Source organism: Saimiri boliviensis, chromosome 1 (genome assembly GCF_048565385.1).
Source record: "Saimiri boliviensis isolate mSaiBol1 chromosome 1, mSaiBol1.pri, whole genome shotgun sequence".
Taxonomy (NCBI): domain Eukaryota; kingdom Metazoa; phylum Chordata; class Mammalia; order Primates; family Cebidae; genus Saimiri; species Saimiri boliviensis.
Window position 1 is genome coordinate 216,519,485 of NC_133449.1, and position 6,810 is coordinate 216,526,294.

Consider the following 6,810-nt stretch of genomic DNA (forward strand, 5'->3'; position numbering starts at 1 on the left):
ACCTTTGTGTTAGAACTGAATTTATTCATCAATTGCAACCATAAGGTTGGTTGCTATAGATACAGGAGTTGGCAAAATTAACAAAAACTTTGTGTGAGAATCAATTGGATTTATAAAATTTATATTAAACAGTATTGGGTATTTTATTATAAAATACATGTATATGTATACAATAGTATTGCAAATATATATTTAAATTGTGAGCTACACATCCTTTATATCAATACAACAAAATATATTGCTGTCATTTTTTTTTTTTTAACATGGAGTTTTGCTCTCATTGCCCAGGCTGGAGTGCAATGGTATGATCTCAGCTCACTGCAACCTTTGCCTCTCAAGTTCAAGCAGTTCTCTTGCCTCAGCCTCCCAAGTAGCTAGGATTATAGGCATGCACCATTATGTCTGGCTAATTCTTGTATTTTTTAGTAGAGCCAGGGTTTTACCATATTGGTCAGGCTGGTCTTGAATTCCTGACCTCAGTTGATCCACCTGCCTTGGCCTCCCGAAGTGTTGGTATTATAGGCATGAGCCACCACTCCTGGTCATTCAGAAATCTTGATCTGGATAATTAAACAATAATGAGCATATGTATGTTTTTATATACACATGCAGGAATGCTGATAGTTAAATATTTAGCATCACACTGCTAGTAATATGACTTTAGTAGTAGAGGTGGGGAGAAAAGGATACTTTAAAAAATATTTGGAGGTGTAAAAAACTGATTAAATGTGATTCAGAATGTCTATTGACATTCATAATTTGGAGAAATATAAAGCACAAAAGAAAAGATCAATGAAAAATAACATTCAGTTATTGATTGTTGAGGCTTCCAGTGGGATATGCTCAGTAGATGAGGGTGAAATATTCATATCAAGACATGTACAGATTTGGGAGTTACCTCTGTGCCCTCAAAGTGATTGTAAAAATGACAAAAGAAAGAAAATGGCCTAGAAAAATCTTTGCAAAAAATAAACCATATTAGGGGAAAGGAGGAAAAGGATATGCAGAGAAGGAATCAGAAGTAACCAGAGAAATAGGAAGATAACCAGAAAACTATGGGGTCAGAGAAACGTGGTGAAGAGAGAATGTCCAAAAGGACCCTATTTAATATTGATAGAGACAATAACATGCAGAATTAATCATTAAACTCTTGTTAGTGCTTTGTTTGAAAACAGCAACCTAGAGGGGAAATAAAACGATGTAGATTGGAACAGGTCAGCATAGTGCACAGAAGAGCATATGATGTAAACGTTCTCTAAAAGGATCAAGAGCACCCAGGTAATTTCTGTTTCAGAGAAACTGCCAATTGGATGGCTGTAGGTTTGTCCTTGGGAGTTAACAGTCCCCTCTTTCAATATTAGAGCTACTAATCCCCAATAAAACTCTAGAGGGTTACATTTAGATTATCTTGGCAGAATCATGAAGGTAGGCTGTAAATTCAGAGACCAGAAGAGTCCTTGAGAGAATTTGCATGCCAAATACCTCAAAATGGAGTCACAGCAGTTGGCAACTTCTGGTATTAGGAGATCTCAATTATTCACATGATAGCAAAATCCAGAAGTTACTCCAATTGCTTACAAGATAAAAGCCACGTGGACTGCATACCTAACACAGATACATACTGGTAACTGTAGTGAAAAATTTATTTGATAAGTGCCGTAACAAAAAGTGTGTGTGGGCATGGGACACCGTGGGTTGCTGAGTAGCCAGGACACAGAGAAGAGAAGAAGAGCAGCGGACCACTGAGTAAACTTCCGTAATGATGTCCACACCAGTTATCCTGTTGGAAGAGGGTACTGATAGCTCCCAAAGCAACCCCCAGCCTGTGAGTAACATCAGTGCCTGACAGGTGATTGCTGAGGCTAGAAGAACCACCCTGGGTCTCCATGGCATGGAAAATCTTATTATGGATGTCAGAGGCAAAGCAACAATCTCTAATGATGGGGCCATAATTCTGAAACTATCTGATGTTGTCCATCCTGCAACAAAGACTTCAATGGACATCGCCAAATATCAAGATGCCGAGGTGGGTGACGGCACCACCTCAGTGACATTGCTGGCTGCAGAGTTTCTGAGAGAGGTGAAACCTTATGTGGCAGAAGGTTTGCACCCACAGATCATCATTTAAGCTTTCCGCACAGCCATCCAATTGGCAGTTAACGATAACCAAGAAAATCACTGTGACCATGAAGGAGGCAGAAAAAGTAGAGTCGAGGAAGTTGCTTGGAGAAGTGTCCCTTCTCTGAGCTCCAAGATCATCTTCCAGCAGAAAGTCTTCTTTGCTAAGATGGTGGTTGATGCAATGATGATGCTTAATAGTTTGTTGCAGATTAAAATGATTGGAATCAAGAAAGTACAGGGTGGAGCCCTAGAGGATTCCCATCTGGTAGCTAGTGTTGCATTTAAGAAATTTTTTTATGCTGGGTTGGAAATGCAAACCCAAAAGTGCCATAATCCCAAGATTGCTCTTTTAAATGTTGAGCTTGAGTTGAAAGCTGAGAAAGATAATGCTGAGATCAGAGTCCTCACAATTGAATACTACCAGGCAATTGTTGATGTTGAGTGGAACATTATGACAAGTTAGAGAGGATCCATCATTCTGGAATCAAAATTATCTTGTCCAAACTCTCCACTGGGGATGTGATCACCCAGTACTTGCTGGTAGGGGCATGTTCTGTGCTGGCCACGTACCTGAGAAGAATCTGAAAAGGGCAATGATGGCCTGCAGAGGGTCAATCCAGACCAGTGTGAATGCTCTGTCAGCAGATGTGCTGGGCAGCTACCAGATATTTGAGGAGACTCTGACTGGAGGTGAGAGGTACAATTTCTTTACTGGCATCTACAAGACCAAGACATGCACCTTGATCTACTGCAGTTTATGGAGGAGACAGAACAGTCCATGCATGATGCCATCTTGATTGTCAGGAGGGCCATCAAAAATGACTCGGTGGTGGCTGGTGGTGTGGCTATGGAGACAGAGCTCTCCAAGTACCTGTGGGATTAGCAAGGACTATTGCAGGCACACAGTAGCTGGATTGGGGCATATACCAAGCCCTTGGGGATTATCCCATAGCAGCTGTGTGACAATACTTTCTTTGAAACCACAAACATTCTCAACAAGCTGTGGGTATGGCATGCACAGAGAGGCACCTGCTATGGCGTGAACATCAACAATGAAGACATAGCTGACAACTTTGAGGCCTTCTTGTGGGAGTCAGCTATGGTGCAGTTCAATGCCCTGAAAACAGCCTCTGAGACTGTGTGGCTAGTGATGTCTGCAGATAAAACCATCAAGAATGGCTCAACTACAGATGCTCCCCCAGCAGCTGGCTGGGTGGAGGACACAGTCACCTCCATCGAGTGGCATCCCACCCATTACAGAACTGGTGGGAAGGCTAGCTGAGGTGGCTTGGTTAATTGATGTTACAAGGACAGGATAGTAATTGGCCTACTCTGTTCCCACTGGAGGCTATTTAAATAAAACTTCAGGCTTGGGGGAAATAGTGCATTTGGAAGGAAAGGGGGCAGTAAGCTCTGCAAGCTGTCTCTTCATTTAGAGGGTTATGCCATGGTTCAACATCCGTAATAAACATGCTGTACTATTAATGGGGCAACTCTTGCCATTTACTTTCAACACAATTAAAAATTGATAAGAAAGTTATATCTGGAAACCTACTATGTCCCTTAAATACCTATAAAGAACCAGAGTTTTCTAGAAAAAAGGGGACTGGGCTGAGGTCATCCATCCAGAGATTTGGGAATTTGTATTTCACACCTTTGGAAAGTATTACCTTGATAATCTACTCTGATAGAGTTTTCCCTACAGAATTAGGAGATCTCTAGAATTGACTTGCATTTTATTAGTATTGCTCTTAATATTATAACTTGATACTTTCTCTGGACTTACAAAGGTCACCTGATAGAGTAATATATATTTCTGTCTGACACTATAAGAGTATGAGCAAACTGCATAATAATATTTTTCAATCCATAAGAATATTTCTCTGTGTGAGTCCAAAGGCAAGAAGAGTGTTGTATAAAGTAAGGGGGTGTCAAAAATTAGACTATTGTATTTTTGGTAATTTCATAATAAAATGTGTTGCAGTTGCTCTGTCTCTCTATCTCTCTCTGTTTCTCTCAACCTCGTTGAAAGTTTGCTCATTTGCTCATTTCTTACCTCAACATGCACCCCCACATCAAAACAAACAGACAAACGACAGATAAACTGGTTCTTAACACAAACCTGGTTAATCTTCAGCTCTGGGAAAGTGGACACTGTGCTCTGATATAAGTGTGTCCATATAATAGACTGTGGCCTGTCAGATGTAATAAGTGGCATGTCCCTCACCAGAATAGTTTCACATGGTATGTGGAGCTTTCTTTTTTCTAGCTTAACTCTGAAACTTTTCTTAAAATAATCTTATTGATTGATGTTATGAACTGAAATGTATCCTCCAAAACTCAGTTAAAAATTTAAGTCCCAATGTAATACTATTGGGAATTGAGGCTTTTAGGAAGGCATTAGGCTTAGATGAGGTCATGAGAGTACAGTCCCCATGATGGGTTTAGTGCCCTTATAACAAAAGGAAAAGAGAACAGAGCTCTTATTCTCTCTCTCTACTAGGTGTGGACACAGTGAGAAGGCTGTTGTTTGCAAACAAGGAAGAGCACTGTGACCAGAGTAATGAATTGTCTAGCACCTTGATTTTGGACTTCCCGGCCTCCAGAACTGTGAGAAATAAATTTCCATTGTCTAATCCACCCAGTCTATAGTATTTTGATCCGACAGCCCAAGCTGACTAATACAATAGAATATTTGCTAACTGGGATAACTCTGATAGTTTTCAGGGTTGCTCATGGGGCTGCCACAAAAAATATGACAAACTGGGTGGGTTACAATAACAGACATTCATTCTCTCACAGCTTAGGAGGTTAGATGTCCAAAATCACGGGGTTGGCAGAGCAATGCTCTATCTAAATGCTCTAGAAAAGAATTCTTTCTTGCCACTCTCCAAGTTCCTAATGTCCCTTGGCTTGTAGCTGCGTCACTCTGATCTTTGCCTCCATCTTCATATGGCCTTATTTTCGGTGCATGTCTCTGTGTGTCTGTCTTATAAGGATACTAGTCATTGGACTTAGGGTTCATTCTAATCCAGTATGACCTCATTTTAACTTAATTGTATCTACAAAACCCTATTTCCAAATAAGGTCACACTCTGCGGTTCTAGGTGGTTATACATTTTGGGGGGATACTATTCAATCCCCTATAGCCGTTAGTGAAGTACAAATTTTCAGTAAATATTAAATTACTTCCAAAAATTACAGATGTGAATTTTCTAAGTAATAAAAACTATATTCTGATTTATTTTGTGTCACATCCTAACTCATTTTTTTTCATTTCATTTAATTTCTCTTTCTCTCATTGCTCCTGTCTCAGAAGGCTATGGCTTACCCATGAGAAACGATAAACTCTCTCTTGTGGTTGATATTTATGGGAATGCAAGCTGACAGGTAAGCTGATGCACTCTTTCTTAAATATTTGACCCACAAATGTAGCCAGACACTTGAAAAAAATCTGTTTCCTAGCTGGTGTGGTTATATTAATAGCAGACAAAGTAGACCTCCAGACAAGGAAAATTGCCAGAAATAAAGAGGACATTTTATAATGATAAAAGGGTAAATTCATCAAGAAGACATATCTTAAGTATGTGCCTAATAAAAAAAGTTTCAAAATCTGTGAAGCAAAACAAGATATTCTCAAATCCATAATCACAGTTGGGCATTTTTAACGTGTCACTATTAGTAATTGATAGACTATCTAGACAAAGAATATTGATAAAGGTACAGAAAATTTGAACAGTACTGTCAACATATCTGGCCTAAATAACATTTATAGAACATTTCACCCAACACTGCCAAATACATGTTCTTTTCAGGTATACATGAGAAATTCACCAATATAAGCAGCAGGATAGATCAAAAGAAGTCTCAACAAATTTTTTAGAAAAGGAAATCTTACCGCATATTCTCTAACTGCAATAGAATTATCTTAGAAATCAATACAATATGTAAAAATGTCCAAATATTATAAAATGAAAAATACGTTTTATCACCTCAACTTTAAAAATGAATGTCAGTGAAACATCTTATTGAACTCTATAAATCCCAAGTGGGTAAAGAAAAATCTCCACTAAATTCGTCAAGGAAATTAACTCTCAAAACCAATTAATCTTTTTAAAATTTATTGTTCATAGCGCTCTTTGCAGTTATCTTATGTATTACCATTGACCTCTGGCTTGCTACATTTAGAAAGATGTATTCAGCAATATAAATAATGCTTGCAGATAGCCCAAGATTATTTACACAAATATTCTATATTACTTTTCATCGTCTCATTTATTTAAAACCTCTAGGATCTCAAAGTCTTTCTAGAACCACTGAGGGGATTGCTAATTGTCTTGGAAATGTAAAATAAACACTTTTTTCTACGTATGTTAGTGCCACTGTTTATCGACTATTTGCTCAGCTCTGATGTAATTGGGGTCATTAGGGAAGCAAAAACAGCTCCCATCCTGTCAGTACCTGACCTTTAAACTAGTCGTACATTCAGTGTTCCTGGATGTTAAACAAGCTCACCCTTTCATGGCATAGTAGCTGTTGTTGCAATGCAAGCAGGAGCAGAGAGGTGCCATTCCTTGTTGAAAACTTTTTTGGAAAAAAAAAAAAGTAAGTCTTCTGCTGCAGACATGGTGTTCCAAAAATCAGACAAAATATATTTCATGGAAAATCTATTTTGAGTTCGACATTCAT

The 6,810-nt window shown here is 38.7% G+C and overlaps 1 pseudogene; it reads left to right on the forward strand.

Annotated features, from left to right (window-relative positions):
- Window positions 1–238: 238 nt before the first annotated feature.
- On the forward strand, window positions 239–3,961 carry LOC101036578 (T-complex protein 1 subunit eta pseudogene; annotated as a pseudogene).
- The last annotated feature ends 2,849 nt before the right edge of the window (window positions 3,962–6,810 follow it).